This window comes from Oryctolagus cuniculus, chromosome X, assembly GCF_964237555.1.
Source record: "Oryctolagus cuniculus chromosome X, mOryCun1.1, whole genome shotgun sequence".
In the NCBI taxonomy this organism is placed as follows: Eukaryota; Metazoa; Chordata; class Mammalia; order Lagomorpha; family Leporidae; genus Oryctolagus; species Oryctolagus cuniculus.
In genome coordinates, this window is record NC_091453.1 from 10,195,900 (window position 1) to 10,215,972 (window position 20,073).

General features: G+C 44.4%; 2 pseudogenes; one reads left to right on the plus strand and one right to left on the minus strand.

Annotated features, from left to right (window-relative positions):
• Positions 1–5,713: 5,713 nt before the first annotated feature.
• LOC127484945 (small ribosomal subunit protein eS10-like) lies at positions 5,714–6,337 on the minus strand (annotated as a pseudogene).
• A 4,235-nt stretch (positions 6,338–10,572) lies between these two features.
• On the plus strand, positions 10,573–10,799 carry LOC108178722 (dolichyl-diphosphooligosaccharide--protein glycosyltransferase subunit 4-like; annotated as a pseudogene).
• The last annotated feature ends 9,274 nt before the right edge of the window (positions 10,800–20,073 follow it).

Genomic DNA, 20,073 nt, shown 5'->3' on the forward strand with positions numbered 1-20,073 from the left:
CCTTAATATCAACAAAATAAACTTTAACACAAAAACTGTTTAAACAGATGAAGAAGGGCACAATGTAACTATTGAGATCAATTCAACAAGAAAATGTCTCTATAATAAATGTATATGCACCCTATGCTAGTGCACCTGACTAAAACAAATGCTAATGGATCTAAAGTGAGACATAGACTCCAATACAATAGTAATGGGGGACTTCGACATCCCACTTTTATCAATGGCCAGATCAACTAGAAGGAAAATCAACAAAGAAACAGAACTAATCTACACTATGGACCAAATGGACCTGATATCTATAGAACTTTCCATCCCACAATTGCAGAATACACATTATTTTCATCACTGCATGGAACTTTCTCTAGGATAGACCATATGCTAGGCCATAAAGCAAGCCTCAGCAAATTCAAAAAATATATAAATCATACCATGCATCTTTTCTGACCCCAACAGAATGAAGCTAGAAATTAACAACACAAGAATCTCTAGAACATATGCAAACACAGGCAGATTGAACATCATGCCCCCAAAATAACAGTGTCATAGAAGAAATCAAAAAAATTTCTGGGAACAAACAAAGACAACAATGCACTATATCAAAACTTATTTGATATATGGAGCTGGCACTGTAGTATAATACGTTTAGCTACTGCCTCTGGTGCTGGCATCCCACATAGGCACTGGATTGAGTCCTGGCTACTCCTCTTCCAATCCAGCTCCCAGTTATTGGCCTGGGAAAGCAGTAGAAGATAGCCCAAATGCTTGGGCCCCTGAAGCCATGTGGGAGACCCAGAAGAAGCTCCTGGTTCCTGGCTTTCGATAGGCCCAGCCCCAGCCGTTGTAACCATTTGTGGAGTGAACCAATGGATGGAAGATCTCTCTGTATGTCTCTCCCTTTGTCTGTAACTCTGGCTCTCAAATAAATAAATAAACCTTAAAAAAAACTTATGGGACATAGCTAAAGCAGTGTTAAGATGGAAGTTTATAGCAATTGGTGCCAACATCAAGAAATTGGAAAGGTACCAAACAAATGAGCTATCAATGCATCTCAAGGACCCAGAAAAACAACAACAAAGCAAGCCCAAAACTAGTATGAGGGGAGAAATAATTAAAATTAGAGAATAAACAAAATTAAAAAAATACAAAAGATCAGTGAAATAGAGAGCTCGTTTTTGAAAAAAGAGCAAAAGAAAGAAAAATTGGGCTGGGGAAAATGTTCATAATATACAGTGATTATTTTTTCATTAAATTTTTTAATTTAACTGATTTATTGAGGCATAATTGACACTCACTAAATTGCTTATATAGAAGATGGATGCCTGAGTAAGTTTTAAGGTTTATATACTCATGCAGCCACCGTCACAAACAAGAGAGTGTACATATCCTCCACATCTCCTTCATTTGCTTTCCACCCCTTTAGTCTGTTCCTTCTGCCTTTCCCAAGCCCCATCTCCAAGCCAGCACTCATCTACCTTCCATCAATATAAATTACTTTGTGTTTTCTAGAGTTCTATGTAAGTGGATTCAAATAGCATGTGCTTCTTTATCTGGCTCTTTCAGTCACCCCATAATTATTTTGAGATTCGTCTATATTGTTAAATGTATCAATACTTCATCTGAGTAGTATTCCATTTCACACATTTGATCTTAGCCAAAAGGCCGAGAAGCAATATAGTATTCCATTTCAATATATCTCAATTTGCTTAGCCCTTCACCTGCTGATGGACATTTGGGTTGTTTCCAGTCTTGAGTACTAAAACTACCTTGAACATTTATATACAGTCTTTTTTTTTTAAGATTTATTTTTATTATTTGAAAGAGTTACAGAGAGAGGCAGAGACAGAGAGAAAGGTCTTCCATCCGCTGGGTCACTACCCAGATGGCCATAACGGCCAGAGCTGGGCAGATTCGTAGCCAGGAACCTAGAACTTCTTCCAGGTCTCCCACATTGGTGCAGGGGCCCAAGGACTTGGGCCATCTTCTACTGATTTCCCAGGCCATAGCAGAGAGCTGGATAAGAAGAGGAGTAGCTGGGACTAGAACTGGCCCAACATGGGACGCCGGCACCCCAGGCAGGGGCTTTAACGCACTATGCCACAGTGTTGGCCCCATACAGTCTTTTTTGAACATAGACTGTCATTTCTCTTGATATTGTCTATCTTTGTCACTTTAGCCAACCTAATAGGTATGAAATAATATCTCACTATGGTTTAATATGCATTTCTTTAATGACTACTGATGTTAAGCATCTTTTCATATGTTGTCTTTCCATTTGTGTATTTTCTTTGGTAAAGTGTTCAAATATTTTATGTATTTTTATTTGGGTTGTTTGTGCTCTTATTAACAAATTTTGAGAGTTCTGTACGTATTCTACTCACAATTCCTTTATCAGATATGCATTTTACAAATATTCTTTTCACAATCTGGTCTGTTTTGTTTCTTTTTTTTTTTTTTTTTTTTTTTTTGACAGAGTTAGACAGTGAGAGAGAGACAGAGAGAAAGGTCTTCCTTTTGCATTGGTTCACCCCTCAAATGGCCGCCACAGCGGGTGCACTGAGCCTATCCAAAGCCAGGAGCCAGGTGCTTCCTCATGGTCTCCCACGCGGGTACAGGGCCCAAGCACTTGGGCCATCCTCCACTGCACTCCCAGGCCACAGCAGAGAGCTCAACTGGAAGAGGAGCAACCGGGACAGAACCGGGGCCCCAACCAGGACTAGAACCCGGGGTGCTGGTGCCGCAGGCAGAGGATTAGCCAAGTGAGCCGCGGCACCAGCCTTGTTTCCTTTTCTTACCAGCATCTTTCAAAAAGAAGTTCTTTACTTAGATGGATCCAACCTAATTTTTTTTAGATTATCCTTTTAATGTTAGAAACAAAAAGTCTTGGGGGCTGGCACTGTGGTGTAGTGAGTAAAGCTGCTATGTGCAGTGCCAGCATCCTGTGTGGGTACCAGTTCGATTCCCGGCTGCTCCACTTCCAATCTAGCTCTCTCCTATGGCCTGGGAAAGCAGTATAAGATTGCCCAAGTCCTTGGGCCCCTGCACCCACGTGGGAGACCTGGAAGAAGCTCTTGGCTCCTGGCTTCGGATCAGCCCAGCTCTGGTCTTTATGGACATTTGGGGAGTTAACCAGTGGATGGAAGACCTCTCTCTCTCACTACCACTACCGCTACCTCTCCCTCTTCCTTTCCCTCTCCCTCTCTGTAACTCTGCCTTTCCATAAATAAATCTTAAAAGAAATGAAAAGTCGGGACAGGCACTATGGCACAGCAGGTAAGCCACCACTTGGGATGCCCACATCCTATAATGGAGTGCCTGGAATTGAGTCCTGGCTCCTCTTCTGATCCAACTTCCTGCTAATATGCCTGGGAGGCAGCAGATGATGGTCCAAGTGCTTGAGTTCCTGCTACCCATGTGGAAGACTCAGATTAAGTTCCCAGCTATTGGCTTTGGCACGATCCAGGCCCAGCTCCCAGCTGTTGTAGGTATTTGGGGCATAAACCAGCAGATAGGTGAGCTCTCTCTTTCTCTCAAAGACAGAGTGAGAGATAGAGAGACAGCTCTTCCATTCTCTGCTTCACTCCCCAAATGCCACAACAGCCAGGGCTGGGCCAGGCAAAACCAGGATCCTGCAATTCCATCCAAGTCTCCCACGAGTGGCAGTGGTACAAGCATTTGAGCCATCATCTGCTGCTTCTGAGGATGCATTAGCAGGAACCTGCATTGGAAGCAAAGTGGCCTGGAGTCAAATCAGCACTTTGTCATGGGATGCTGATGTCTAAGTGGTGGCTTACCCTGCTGCCCTACAACAGTCACCTCTCACTAAAAAATGTTTTGAAAAAAGAAATGAAAAGTCTTTGTCTAACCCAATTCATAGAGATTTCCTTCTGTTTTCTTCCAACAGTCTTACTGTTTTAGGCTTTGTATTTAGGTCCATGATCCATTTTTAGTTTATTTTTATATATGATATGGAACATTTGATGAACTTTTCTTTTGTTTGTTCAGTAGCTCCAGCAACATTCTTTAGAAAGTATCTTTTTGGAGCTGGTGCTGTGGTGTAGCAGGTAAAGCCACCGCCTGCAGTGCCAGCATCCCATATGCACGCCGGTTCAAGTCCTGGCTGCTCCACTTCCGATCCAGCTCTCTGCTATGGCCTGGGAAGGCAGTAGAAGATGGCCCAAGCCCTTGGGCCCCTGCACTCTACGTGGGAGACCTGGAAGAAGCTCTTGGCTCCTGGCTTTGGATCAGCTCAGCTCCAGCCATTGCAGGCAATTGGGGAGTGATCCATCAGATGGAAGACCTCTCTTTCTCTCCTTCTCTCTTTGTGTAACTCTGAATTTCAAATAAATCTTAAATTATCTTTTTACAAATTGACTTTGCATTTTTGTGAAAAATCAATTAACCTTGTACGTGTAGGCCTAATGCTAGATACTCTGTTCTATTCCATGGATCTATGAGTCTATCCTCTTGCCAATATCACACTGTGGAATTACACAAGGGCATCAGTACCAGAAGGCAGAGATCACTGGAGGCCATCTTAAAGGCTACTTGGCACAGATCTCTTAACAATGAATTTAGGAAAAAGGGGGGGGGTGGTGCAAGTTTTGTGGCACAGAGGGTTAAGCTGTCACTGGGGATGCCATTATCTCATCTTGGAATGCCTGGTTTGAGTCCCTGCTCTCTGCTTCTGATCCATTCCCTAATGATGTGCCCCAGAGACAACAGATGATGGCCTAAATGCTTGGGTCCCTGCCATCCACGTGGGAGACCCAGATAGGCCACGCTTCAAAGGCCTGGCTGCTGCAGGGATTTGGGGAGTGAGCCAGCATATGGAAAATATATTTCTCTCTGTTTTTCTCTGTCAAATAAACAAACCAACCTTTGCTCAAAAAATGAGTATTTCAATTTAGTAGCACAATATGCCATTATTGATTTAGGTCATCTTATTTATTTGCTTATTTTATTTAAAAGGCAGAGAGACAGACAGAAATCTCCTGTCTGCTGGTTTACTTCCCAGATGCTTACAACAGTTGGAGCCCCAATATGAACTCATTCTGGATCTCCCATGTGGCAGGGATCCAGTTGCTTGAAGCAGTATCTGCTGCCTTCCCAGGGTGTGCTTTGGCATTAACCTGGAATGCAGAGCTAAGACTTAAATCCTGAGATTCCAATATGGGATTAGAATGTCCTAAGCAGTGTCTTAACTTCTGTCCCAAATGTCAGCTCTTTGATCATCTTTTATTTTTGTTCACTGATGTTTTGTATATTTTAGCACGCTGACTTCGAACATATTTTTCTAAGAGTTATGCCTAAGCTGCTGTGTTTCTGCTGCTATTGTGAGTGGTATTCTTTGAAAATTTCAATTTCCAGGGCTGGCTCTGTGGCTTAGCAGGTTAAAGCCATGGCCTGTAGCACCAGCATCCCACATGGGCACCAGTCTGAATCCTGGCTACTCCACTTCTGATCCAGGTCCCTGCTAATGTGCCTGAGAAAGCAGTGGAAAATGGCCCAAGCCCATGGGCCCCTGCTTTCATGTAGGAGCCCCAGAGGAAGCTCCTAGCTCGTACCCTTGGCCTGGCTCAGCCCTGGTTGTTGCAGCCATTTGGGGAATGAACCAGCGGATGGAAGATTTCTCTGTTTCTCCTTCTCTCTTTGTAACTCTGCCTCTCAAATGAATAAATAAATCTTTAAAAAAAAATTTTCAGTTGCCAATTGTTTATTGCTAGTATACAGAAATACAATTTATTTTTGCACACTGGCCTGTGTTCTTAATAAACCCACTTATTCTGCTACCTTTTTTTTGTAGACTATTGGTTTGTTGTTGGTTTTGTTGTTGTTCTTACGTTTTTCTGGCTACAAGTTTATTTAACACAAAATAATCCCCTCCAACTTAACTGGGGTGGCTGACCACATCCATGACCAAATCCGCCTCTACTCTGGAATTCAGTTGCTGACTCAGCCCCAGCCTCAGCTTTCTTGTCGGCACCAGGGGGCCCAGCACTTTGTAAGTATCTCTGTAGGCTTCCCTTCTCCTGAGTCTTGCGGGCCACTCCACCTACAGCCTTTGGACTGAGGTCTGCCGGTCTCAGGTCGGCTGCAGTGCAGGGTGGCAGGCAAGATCTCTGGGGGCGAGTGGAGATAATCCCAGAGATTCTGGATGCCCAAGGTGCCAGGAAAAGTGTCTCCAGGCAAACTGTTCCTCCACGCAGCCTCGAGACTTGAGCAACTGCATGGCCTTCATGACATCCTTTTTAGCTACCATCACCCCCTCCTTAAAGAGGAGCTCATAAATGGCAACCCGATTATTCCCGTGCATCAACACCACTGCGGCTGTTGGGTTCGAGTCCCAGAGAGATCATTGGTTTTTCTACATAGACTGGTTGTCAATAGAAATGGTTTTATTCCTTTTCTGGTTTGCATTCCTTTATTTCACTTTCTTGATTTATTTTACCAGCTGGGATTTCTAGTATAATGTTGAATACTGATCACTGTTCTTTCCTATGTCTCAGAGATTCCTTCTAGAATCATTTTTATTCTTCTGCAATGTATTTTTTAAAAGTTATTTTAGGGACGGAAATTATGGTGCAGCAGGTTAAGCCTCCACCCGAGACATCCCACATGAGCACTGGTTCAAGTCCCAGCAGCTCCACTTCTGATCTAGCTACCTACTAATGGACTGAGAAAGCAGAAGATGACCCAAGTGCTTGGGACCCTGCACCCACGTGAGAGACCCAGATGGAGTCCCTGACTCCTGGCTTTGGCCTGGCCCAAGCCTGGCCATTGCAGCCATTTGGAGAATAAACCAGCAGATGGATGATTCTCTCTCTTTCTCTCTCTTTCAAATAAACAAACACATAATCATTTTTTGGGGCCAGCACCGTGGCACAGTGGGTTAATCCTCCGCCTGCGGCACCGGCATCCCATATGGGCGCTGGTTCTAGTCCTGGTTGCTCCTCTTCCAATCCAGCTCTCTGCTGTAGCCTGGGAAAGCAGTGGAGGATGGCCCAAGTCCTAGGGCCCCTGCACCCATGTGGGAGACTCGGAGGAGGTTTCTGGCTCCTGGCTTCGGATCAGCGCAGCTCTAGCCGTTGCAGCCATCTGGGCAGTGAACAAACAGAGGGAAGACCTTTCTCTCTAACACTCCCTCTCACTGTCTGTAACTCTACCTCTCAAATAAATAAATAAAATCTTTAAAATAAGTAAATAAATAATACATAATCATTTTAAAAGTTCTTTTAAATGATATTTGTTTATGGATGAAAATATTTTCATTATACCGATTCATAAAAGTTTATTTGCTGAGTATATAATTCTAGGTTGATAGCTCTTCCAGTTACCATTATTGGAAGGTCCTCTGCTTGCCTTTGGTATTTTGAAGTTTTATCACTCTGTGTCTAAGCCTGAGTTTATTTTTCATTATCTTGCTTGGGATTTCCTGGATTTCTGCATAGGAAGACTGATATCTTTCATGATTTGTGAAACCTTATCTCTTTTTACATTGCTTTTTCCTCTATTATCTTTCTTCCTTCTAGAACTCCAGTTGAAACATATAATGGACCTTGTCACACTATGCTTCATTTCTCTTAAACTCTAATGGTTTCTATCATTCTTTTTGTCCTATGTTGATATTCTGTTTAGTTTTATTTCTAATTTTCTCTGCAGTTCTATTTGCTGTTATAACATTTTATTTTCTAATTTAAATTATAAGTTTTTTTAAAAGATGTATTTTATTGATTTGACAGAGTTACAGAGAGACATAGACACATAGACACACACACACACACACACACACACACACACAGGTCTTCCATCTGCTGGTTCACTCCCCAAATGGCGGAAACAACCAGAACTGAACCAGTCCAAAGCCAGGAGCCAAGAGCTTCTTCTTGGTCTCCCATGCGGGTATAGGGGCCCAAGGACTTGGGCCATCTTCTACTGCTTTCCCAGGCCACAGCAGAGAGCTGGATCATAAGTGGAGCAGTTGGGACTCAAACCAGAGCCCATATGGGATGCCGGTGCTGCAGGCCGGGGCTTTAACACACTGCTCCACAGTGCTAGTCCCTAAATTATAAGTTTTTAAAGTGTTTAGGGGCCGGCACTGTGGCATAGCTGGTAAAGCCGCTGCCTGCAGTGCCGGCATCCCATATGGGCGCCAGTTCAAGTCCCAGCTGCTCCACTTCCCATCAAGTTCTGTGCTATGGCCTGGGAAAGCAGCAGAAAACGGCCCAAGTCCTTGGGCCCCTGCATTCACGTGGGAGATCTGGAAGAAGCTCCAGGCTCCTGGCTTTGGATCAGCACAGTACTGGCCATTGTGGCCATCTGGGGAGTGAACCAGCAAATGGAAGACCTCTCTCTCTCTTTCTCTGCCTCTCTGTGGCTCTGCCTTTCAAATAAATAAATAAATCTTTTTAAAAAAAATAAAATAAAGTGTTTAAACTTCTGTTTGATCTTCTTACAGATCTTCCCTGGTCAGTTGTGAAAGTCTCTTGTGCGGCCGGCGCCGCGGTTCACTAGGCTAATCCTCCGCCTTGCAGCGCCGGCACACCCGGTTCTAGTCCCGGTCAGGGCGCCGGATTCTGGCCCGGTTGCCCCTCTTCCAGGCCAGCTCTCTGCTGTGGCCCGGGAGTGCAGTGGAGGATGGCCCAAGTGCTTGGGCCCTGCACCCCATGGGAGACCAGGAGAAGTACCTGGCTCCTGCCATCGGATCAGCGCAGTGTGCCGGCTGTAGCGTGCTGGCTGCGGCGGCCATTGGAGGGTGAACCAACGGCAAAGGAAGACCTTTCTCTCTGTCTCTCTCTCTCACTGTCCATTCTGCCTGTCAAAAATTAAAAAAAAAAAAAAAGAAAGAAAGTCTCTTGTGCCTTCAATGCTATCATTTTTTTCTTTAATTCTTTATGTACAATAAAATCATTATTATATTCGATATCTGAAAATTCACCATCTATAGTTGTGTGTGTGTGTGTGTGTGTGTGATTCTGAAGTTTGATGTTTCTTCCAACTGTCACTAATGGTAGTTTGTTTCCTCATGGGTTTAGTGATTTCATTTTATTCTGATTTTATAAATTCATAGCAATTCTTTGAAATCTAGAAAGTGTCTGTCTCAAAAGAAAATTTTTTGTTCTCTTCTGGGAGTTTTTCGTAGACAGTTCCAAGGACCTCTTCCTTCCTTCCTTCCTTCCTTTCCCTCCTTACTTCCATGAAAGGCAGAAGGGGGGAGAGGGAGGGGGCAGGGGGCACGGGAAAAGGGGAAGAGGAGGGAGAGGGAGATCCCATCCCCGACCAGGACTCCACCAGGCCAAAGTCAATAGCTAGGAGCTCAATCTGAGTCCAATGCTAACCTCCAAGGACCAATATGAAGCCAATTTTTGGCACAGGGTTTATTTTGGGCCACAGTGATTCAGGCTTAGAACTGTTTACTTCCACCAGCTCCATCTGCAGGATGGGCTTTATTTCAGCTGGGCTTCTGGATGGTGGTGCTCTTTAGCTCTCTGGCCTTCACACAAGGGTCTCCAGGCTGACCTCGCATACTGATCAGGCTCTGGGCTCTGTCTCCTGTCTCCCACAGGAATGGTTCATTAAAACCTTGCCCTAGTCTGGTAGGAGTCAGTAGACAGCTCCAATGTAAATATGATTTCTAGCTCTCATGGATGTTTGCCTTCCTATCATTTTTGCCCTCCTGGGAGTTCCCTTACTTCCTCAGCACTGCCCTACATATAACAATATTAAAACTTTGGGGGGGAATTAATGTTTTCTAAATTAGAAGCAGTTTCTCTGAACATCTAGTATAGCATATTTGTGGAAATACAAGTCCTGCTGTTAAGGCATTAGTGTATTCTTTTGCAGAAATTTTTGCTATGCAGATATATAATAAGGAAACACCATATGAATACTTGTTTATAAGTTAGACTGTTGTATCATTCAGTTACATATTTTGAGCATCTTTCTCCAGGAATAAATGTGTTAGTGGTGTTGTGGTCAGCTTTCCCCAGAAAAGAAATTGAAACAGAAGTTTGTGTGTACAAAGTTTTTTTCAGGAATGCTCTTGAGATCAATACCCATGGTGTAGAGAGAAAGCGGGGATTAGGCAGAAAGGAAGTTGGGCGATGGTACAGTCACCACAAGGGCTCCAGCTCTGGAGCTGAGAAGACCTGCACAGTAGTCCTAAGTGGAACAAAGATACCTGGGCCTTTACACTCCTATGTGGTTTGCCATGGGCTGCCCCTGGAAGGAATGGGTTTGACATTGGACAAGACAGTCAAATACAACCAAGTGTCACTCCGGGAGTTTGATGACAGAAGAGGGCTCTCGCCCTGTGGAACTCCAGGTACCTTGGAGTCTTGAAGGAATACGTGGGAAAGCACATCAAAATCCCCCGCAGTCAGGAACACTTGGGGCTCCAAGTAACAGAAAATCTGACAACTAATTTTTGTCATCTAACGTAAGATCTGTAGTAGATGGCTAACATCAACAATATCTGTCCCTGTTATTAGGAAAGCACAAATCCTTTCTCAAAAACCCTCAGTACCTCTATCTTGTGCAGAGGTGTGTAGGAGCCAAGCCGGGTGGGTCAGGATGATCACAGACGTGCAGCCCGCCATCTTTGCCACCATGCTGGGCACGTGACTCTTCTTGCTTGTCAGTTTCTGTCACTGTGTGGGCATCAACAATCCCAAGAAGCAGGAATGAAAGTGGTGTTTTCTCCGCCCCCAGGGCTCCAGGACATAGTCTGAGGCAAGATGGAGGGTGTGAGGGGCCTTCACCCTTCACTTCATCCCTTCTACCCATCACAACATGCAAAGCAACTAGGATTTTTCCAGACAACTTTAATTTCCTCAACGTCTCCCTTAACCCTATGGAACAAGAAGCTGCCACTGAATAGGGCCCAGTATTAAGAGCTGCTTTTTTTCTACTTCCTCCCCAATGCCCCTCCAATACAAAAATAGTTATAAGACCAATATAGTTACGGGACCAGCACTATGGCGTAGTGGGTAAAACTGCCACCTGCAGTGCCGGCATCCCATGTGGGCGCCAGTTCGAGTCCTGGCTGCTCCACTTCCAATCCAGCTCTCTGCTATGGCCTGGGGAAGCAATAGAAGATGGCCCAATCCTTGGGCCCTGGAACTTGTGTGGGGGACCCATAGGAGGCTCCTGGCTTCTGGTTTCAGATCCGCACAGCTCCAGCCATTGTGGTCATTTGGGGAGTGAACCAACAGATGGAAGATTTTCTCTCTCTGTTTCTCTCTCTGCCTCTGCCTCTCTAACTCTGCCTTTCAAATAGTAAATAAATAAATCCTTAAAAATAGTTATATTTTAGTAGTCCCTTCCCCCCCCAAAAAAACCCAGTAGACTTCTTTATACACCTCATTGACTTCAACTGGACAACACAGTCAGATCAATATTATCATAATTTTGAGACTAGAGTAGCAAACATTACTGTTTTGAGTGATATTTTGATTCTGTCAGCATAGAACAAAGAATATCAGACATGCAAATAACAGGGTTTGCTACGAAAGAGATCTCTACAAAATTATTTTGAACACTTGCCTACAGGTATCACTTACTCAAGCAGTGTCCATATTGCCAGGCATTGTGCGTGGTTACCAACATGTCACTCTTATCTGCCCGGCTGCAACAGTGAGCATCCTTGTCGGCCCCTATCTGCAGTTATTTCCTCAGATGAAATGCCAAACATGTAATTTCTGGGCAGAGAGAATGTACCTTTGAAGGATTTTCATAAAGATGACCAAGATGTAGCTGAAAAAGGTTCTACAAATTTATGTTCCCAGGAGCAGGAAAGAGGCCTAGTTACCCCAGATCCTTACTGATACTAGACGTTAATGCTTTTACTCATTTTCATCAGACTTGTATTTTGAAAAACAGTGCCTTGGGGTAGACATTCAGCCTGCTGGTTAAGATGCCTGCATCCGGCCGGCGCCGCGGCTCACTAGGCTAATCCTCCGCCTAGCGGCGCCGGCACACCGGGTTCTAGTCCCGGTCGGGGCACCGGATTCTGTCCCGGTTGCCCCTCTTCCAGGCCAGCCCTCTGCTGTGGCCAGGGAGTGCAGTGGAGGATGGCCCAGGTGCTTGGGCCCTGCACCCCATGGGAGACCAGGAAAAGCACCTGGCTCCTGGCTCCTGCCATCGGATCAGCGCGGTGTGCCGGCCGCAGCGCGCCGGCCGCGGCGGCCATTGGAGGGTGAACCAACGGCAAAGGAAGACCTTTCTCTCTGTCTCTCTCTCTCTGTCCACTCTGCCTGTCAAAAAAAAAAAAAAAAAAAAAAAAAAGGATGCCTGCATCCGACATCAGAGTTCCTCAGCTCTATACCTGGTTGGGCCTCCAGCTTCCTAATATAGACCCTGGGGGGCAGGGGTGATGGCTCAATAATTTGGGTCCCTGCCATCCACAGAGAACAGGTGGATTCAGCTCCCAGCTCCCAGCTTCAGCCCAGCCCAGCCATTGCAAGCATCTGGGGAGCGAACCAGCAGATGGCAGCTCTCTCCTCGTCTCTTTGTGTGTCTCTGCCTCTCAAATAAAGAAATAAAAATTAAAGAGGGAAAAACTATGTCATCTATTTTAAATTTATTATTTTTATTAATCATACTTATTCATTGAATTATGGTACAAAACTGCAGTTTGTGTGGTTTTGGCTTTTTGGAATTTGCTTTGCTCCTGTGCTGCAAGGGTTAATCACAGCAGGTTTGCACTAATTAGCTGCAATTATTTGCTTAAAGCAGCTGCTTTACACTGAGTCCTGGTCAAAGCATGAAACATATTGATTAATAGTGTCTCTAAGTAACCATGTGTCCAAAGAATTTCAGGACAGTGTGACCTAGCTTGTCAGCACTCTTTATTGATAACAATGAGATTGAAGAGCTGCACCTGGACTTGATGTGGACTTCCCACCACACATTCCTCCCCCTGCTTCCCAGGGTTCTGCTAGTTATGCAGCAGGGATATACTTAGGTGACCAGCACAGTATAAACAACCTCAGAAAAGACGCCAGTTTAGTCTCCCTGGTTTCAAAGTCTTCTATGTGCACATCAGTGATTCCCTATCCAGGAGACACCTGGCCTGATCTCTTCACAGGATTGAAATGGGCCTCACAAATGCGAGCTTAGGGGCCAACGCTGTGGTGTAGCAGGTAAAGGTGCCACTTGCAGAGCTGGCACCCCATATGGATGCTGGTTCGAGTCCCAGCTGCTCCACTTCTGATCCAGCTCTCTGTTATGGCCTGGGAAAGCAGTGGAAGATGGCCCAAGTCCATGGGCCCCTGCACCTGCGTGGGAGACCTGGGGAAAGTTCCTGGCTCCTGGCTCCAGGTCGGCACAATTCTGGCCATTGCGGCCATTTGGGGAGTGAACCAGCAGGTGGAAGATTCTCCCTCTCCCTCTGCCTCTCTGCCTCTCTATAACTCTGCTTTCAAATAAATGCATCTAAAAATGCAAATTCAAGCTCCATGTCCACCCACCCCCAGTACAGTATCCACCTCCTGACCTGACCTGACCTGTATCTGTCTCCTGACCTGGCTATGTATCCATCATCTCCAATTCCAAACCAGTCAGGAACATGAAGCATCCAGACCCTAAATGCAAAGGACCCCCTCCTGCTCTATTAAAATAGCCCAATGTCACTGCTACACAACCTCCCTGGGGTGGGAACTGCCAGCAACACTGACATTTTGAGCAGGTAATGTACAAGAAAGCAGGACTCAAACCCATGAAGAGCAGGCAGCCAGCTGCAGACCCAAGTGCGGTGTGCAGAGGAGAACCACCACTTCTCCCCTGCCAAGAGAAACCCTTCCCCAGCTCCCTTCTTTGAGCCAGTTGGCAGAACCTCTTCCCACTGTGCCCAAGCGTAAGGCCCCAGTAAGTGTTGTCTAAGTACCACAATGGCCTCTTGTCAATTTCTATTTGTAAATGAGCCAAATAACCGGAGGACGGTAGCAACCCCTACACAGAGAGGACAGCCGGAGCCTGCACCTAGCCTCTGCAGGCCACTTGCTGGGAGTCATTTGCTGACTTTCATGTTCTTGCCCTAGTGTCCTTTCTCTGTAATAAAGCGTAGACTTGTAAGCTGTGTCCTTGCGGGCCTTGTGAGTCTTCAGCAATTAAACCCTGTTGACACGCCACTGCTGTTGCAGTCAGTTTTTGCAAACACTGCATAGGCATTATAGAAAAACCCTGTAGCTTGTCTGCCATAGGTGTTTCTTTCCAGAAAGCTATTCATTGAATCTTGCTAACCGTATTATTGAGTCTCTATAAATCGAGTGTTGTTTTATACGTTTCTTTTTGCCTTTTTTTTTTTATTTATACGTTTCAATGCCATTTTATTCAGCTTATCTTTTTTGGTCTTGGATTCTACCAATTTAAGTATTTTGATCTTTGGATTCCCATAATTTGCATCTGTCCTGTATATTTCCCCCCATTCTCCTACATCAATCTTTTTGTGCTATTGTGTGATTCTTTTAAATAACACAGAATTGATTTTTTAATCCAATCTGGGAATTTTAATTTTTAGATATGACAGAATCCATTTATATTTACAACTATAACTACATTTAGTTTACTATGTTTCATCTTCTCTACACTATTTTAAAATACTTCTCTTTTTGCCAATTCTGCAGTCTTATGGTCTTTTTTCCTCTCCTGAGTATTTTCTTTGCTTTTACCTTCTCAATTCCCTTGATTAGCATATGTACTCCTTTTAGTACTAGTAAGCATGACCTTTACACATTCTGAGTCTGAAAAAGAACACATACAAGGTGTTTTGATGGCAAGAAAGCTACCAAAGACAACTAGGGCACAGCAAAACAGCTCAGGAGCCAACTTAGACAAGTTCCCACTAGCCCAGGTGAGAAAACTTGAGCATCAGCATAGATACTTGCAGTTAATTAAAACACAATAAATCAACTTTGTCTATGTCGGAAAAACACACAATAAATAAGTATGAACCTAAGAGTTCATAATATTACCCAAAAAGAATCCTCATTGTTATCTTTTCAATAAAATTTTTATAGTTGTCCTTTAGAAGAGTTCCTGGTACAAACTGTGTTCAGAAAGCTGATAAATAAAATACTCAAGCAAGCTAACACAGCAGGTTAAGTGGCCTGCGTCCCATATCAGAGAGCCTGGGATGGGGTCCCACCTCCGCTTCCCATGCAGCTTCCTGCTAACGTGCACCCTGAGAGGCAGTGGCGAATGTCCCAAGTACTTGCGTTCCTGCCACCCACGTGAGATACACGAATGGAGCTCCTGCTCCTGATTTTGACCTGGCCCAGCCTTGGCTGGTGCAGACATTTGGGGAGGGAACCAGCAGATGGCAGATCTCTCAGAACAATAATCTTTTAAAAGCATCGTTAGCCCCATATTTCTTAAATTGCCAGAATTTTAAAAGACGAAGGACCACGTCTCCAGGGGTCTGAGTGAAGGAAATTTTCGGCGAAGAAGGGATAAAATGACAAAGACCCCGTGGGACAAGAGGAAAGAAGACAGAGACGCCACTGCCGCCAGCCGCCCCGCGCAGCCAGCTGCCGGCTGCGAGGTGCCACCTTACCATGTCCAGGTAGGAAGAAACTGCCGCGCGCTCGCCGCCCCCAGTTTGAGTTGAGAGGGAATTCCACTGACTTTTACTGACTGGGGTCTGAGCAACGGCCGGGCCTGGAGCAGGGACGCTTCCTGGCTTCCTTCCCCTTCCGCACAGCGAAGAGCCCGGAGTGCTGAGCACGGAGCCCCGAGCGCCATAAAGCCAGGCGGTCAGAAGGAGTCTATGGCACCGCTGATATTGCCTGAGGGAAAACCTTGCAGACCACACTGACTTTGAATCCGGCCTTGAACGCTGGCTGGAAGCAGGGTGCCCACCTAACCCTGTGAAGGCAGAGCACACTGCCTGCTTTTCATTACCCCTCCCCCCCCCAAAGGCTCCCGCAACGAGCAGGGAGGAGGCGCCATCTTGATAAGGCGAGTGCAGGCAGCTGTGCCTCATGCAAACAGGAGGTTCCTTCTGAGGGATAAATTTGTGGTCTTTATTGACTTTCAGTCTGGCCTGGAGGGTTGGCAAGGGGCGGGATGACCACTTAAGCCTGTGAGGCACTCCCTTCCCCCCAATTCTATCATGGGTGACCATACTCAAAGGCCAAGGCGGAACACCAGCAGGTACCAGGCTCTCTCCATAGACTTAGCAAATGGGGCTGAGAGAGGATCCCCTGCTCCTTCTGACTTTGGGGGCCCTGAGCACTGTGACTGTGGGAATTCTGCAATAAAGACCCTCCTAACAAAGAAAGTCCCAGGACTGGATGGCTTCACTGCTGAATTGTACCAAATTGTTTTTTAAAGATTTATTTTATTTATTTGAAAGACAGACCTACAGAGAGAGGTCTTCCATCCGCTGGTTCACTCCCCAAATAACCGCAATGATCACAGCCGAGCTAATCCAAAGCCAGGAGCTTCCTCTAGGTCTCCCACGTGGGTGCAGGGGCCCAAGGACCTGGGCCATCCTCCACTGCTCTCCCAGGCCATAGCAGAGAGCTGGATCAGAAGTGGAGCAGCCAAGACTCGAACCGGTGCCCATATGGGATGGCCGGTGCTGCAGGCCAGGGTTTTAACCCACTGCACCACAACACCAGCCCCTGTACCAAACTTTTTAAAAAGAACTAATTCAAATTCTTCTCAAACTATTTTTTTTAATTTTTTTATTTATTTTTTTGACAGGCAGAGTGGACAGTGAGAGAGAGAGACAGAGAGAAAGGTCTTCCTTTGCCGTTGGTTCACCCTCCAATGGCCGCCACGGCCAGCGCGCTGCAGCCGGCGAACCGCGCTGATCCGATGGCAGGAGCCAGGTGCTTCTCCTGGTCTCCCATGGGGTGCAGGGCCCAAGTACTTGGGCCATCCTCCACTGCACTCCCTGGCCACAGCAGAGAGCTGGCCTGGAAGAGGGGCAACCGGGACAGAATCCGGTGCCCCGACCGGGACTAGAACCCGGTGTGCCGGTGCCGCAAGGCGGAGGATTAGCCTAGTGAGCCGTGGCGCCGGCCTCAAACTATTAAAAACGATTGAAAGGCAGGGAATCCTCCCAAATTCCTTCTATGAGATCAGCATCACGTTAATTCCAAAATTAGAAAAAGATACAAGAAAGAGAACTATAGATGAACATAGATGCAAAAATCCTCAAAAATTAATCAAACCCAACAACACATTTGAAAGATCATTCATCTGGACCAAGTGGGACTTATCCCTAGTATGCATGGATGGCTCAACATAAGCAAATCCATAAATGTGATACATCACATTAACAATTTGAAAAATAAAAACCTTAATCAAATTGGGTATAAAAGGAACATTCCTCAACGCAATAAAGGCAATGTAGGAGAAACCCATAGCCAGCATCATAATGAATGGGGAAAAGTTGGAAGCATTTCCATTAAGATCCAGAATCAGACAAGGATGCCCACTTTTACCACTACTATTCAGTATACTTCTGGAGGTTTTAGCCAGAGCCATTAGGCAAGAAAAAGAAATCAAAGGGATACAAACTGGAAAGGAAGAAGTCAAATTATCCCTACTTGCAGATGACATGATTCTATATATAAGGGATCCAAAAGACTCCACTAAGAGACTATTGGAACTCAGAAGAGAGTTTGGTAAAGTTGCAAGCTATAAAATCATCACGCAAAAATCAATAGCCCTTGTATACACAGACAATGTCATGGCTGAGAAAGGACTTGTAAGATCAGTCCATTCACAATAGCTACAAAAAATGTAAATACCTCGGAATAAGTTCAACTAAGGATATGAAAGAATTCTACAATGAAAATTACGAAACATTAAAGGAAGAAACAGAAGACACCAAAAAAATGGAAGAATTTTTCATGGGTTGGAAGAATTAATATCATCAAAATGTCCATACTATCAAAAGCAATTTACAGATTCAGTGTGATCCCAATCAAAATACCAGTGATATTCTTCTCAGATCTAGAAAAAATGATGTTAAAATTCATACAGAAACACAAGAGACCCTGAGTAGCTAAAGCAATTTTATACTACAAAAACAAAGCTGGAGGCATCACAACACCAAATTTTAAGATATACTCCATGCAGTTATAATCAGAACACCTGATACTGGCACAAAAATAGACATGTAGACCAATGCTAAAAAATAGAAACCCCTGAAATTAATCCACACATCTACAACCAACTAATCTTTGACAATCCCTGAAGAAAGGACAGTCTTCTCAACAAATGGTACTGGAAAATTGGATCTCCTAATGCAGAAGTATGAAACAAGACCCCTACCTTACACAAAAATCAACTCTAAATGGATCAAGGATCTAGATCTATGACCTGATAGACCTGATATCTTCAAATTACTAAAGGTGGGGCCGGCACTGTGGTGCAGTGGGTAAAGCTGCCGCCTGCAGTGCTGGTATCACATATGGGTGCCAGTTCAAGTCCCAGCTGCTCCACTTCTGATCTAGCTCTCTGCTATGGCCTGGGAAAGCAGTGGAAGATGGCCCAAGGGCTTGGGCCCTTGCACCCGCATGTGAGACCCAGAGGAAGCTCCTGGCTCCTGGCTTCAGATCAGCCCAGCTCCAGCCGTTGCAGCTATTTGCGGAGTGAACTAGCAGATAGAAAACCTCTCTCTCTCTCTCTCTCTCTGTTTCGCCCTCTCTCTGTAACTCCACTTCTCAAATAAATAAATGTTTTGTAAAAATAAATAAAAATTTAAAAACCAATAAATGCAGGTGAGGATGTGGGAAAAAAGGAACCCTAATCCACTGTTGGTGGGAATGTAAAATAGTACAGCCATTGTGAAAGACAATGGAAGAAATTCCTCAGAAATCTGGAAATAGATCTACTGTAAGACCCAGCTATCCCACTCCTGGGAATTTACCCAAGGGAAATGAAATCAGCATATGAAAGAGTTATCTGTACCTCTGTGTTTACAGCAGCTCAATTCACAATAGCTAAGATATGAATCAACCCAGATGTCCATCAAATGATGACTGCTTAAAGAAAATGTAGGATTTATACAATATTGAATATTAGCCATAAAAAAGAATGAAGTTGTCTTTTGCAGCAAAATGGATGCAACTGGAAATCATTATACTTAGTGAAATAAGCCAGTCCCAAAAGACAAATATCATGTTTTCCCTGAATTGTGGTAATTAATATACAGAGCACAAAAAAGTAATGTATATGAGCAACATTGACATTTTGAGATTTGATTATTGTTTACAGCCCTTGTCTATACTCTTGAGGAACAGAAGTTTTTCTACTTACTACTTGTTGAATTCTTTATTTGAATTCCTTATTCTAAAACTTAAAAGAAAAAATAAGAAAGGAAGAAGGAGTTCAGGTGGGAGCGTGGGCAGGAGGGAGGATAGGGTGGGAAGTATCATTATGCTGTTAAATCTGTGTACATGAAATTGATTCACTTTATATAAATAAAAAATTTAAAACAAAAAATAGATGAATTATAAAAACAAAAAAAATCTCAAAAAGTGAAATGGTAACCTTTGAGTTCCCCCTGATAAAGCCAAGTGGAGCGTATTTTAACTTTCCTCCCTCTTGATGAATAAAATTTGAGATTTAGATGTGATGAAGATTTTAGACTTTGAAAAGCTGTCTTGCAGTTTTATGAGTTTCCTATTTCTGAACAGTTTTTTCATCTCTTGTGGTGCATATTTTTACGAGATTTTTTTTTCAGGAAGTAGGCATTGATTGTATGGTTTTTAACCCTGGCCAGAAGGTCAAACTGCTTCTGCTCAACCCTTGCTCTTAGATAAAGTTACTAACCTCCCTGGGCTCCAGTTTCTCATCTGGAAAGTGAGGACAATGAGAATTCCTGTCTCACGGGTTTGTTCTGGACTGAATGCACTTCAATATACATATAAAGTACTTAGGACAGTACGAGTCACACAGTGTTTGTCCAGCACTTGCTAGCTACTGTGACATTGGGAAAGACAATTGAACAGAGGGTAGGAATATTCAGGTTCAACCTTCTTCTCCATGCCCACCTGTTGCTTGATTTTCTTTTAAAAACTAATGTTGCTGAGATGTCGGAAGCCAAATTGGCTT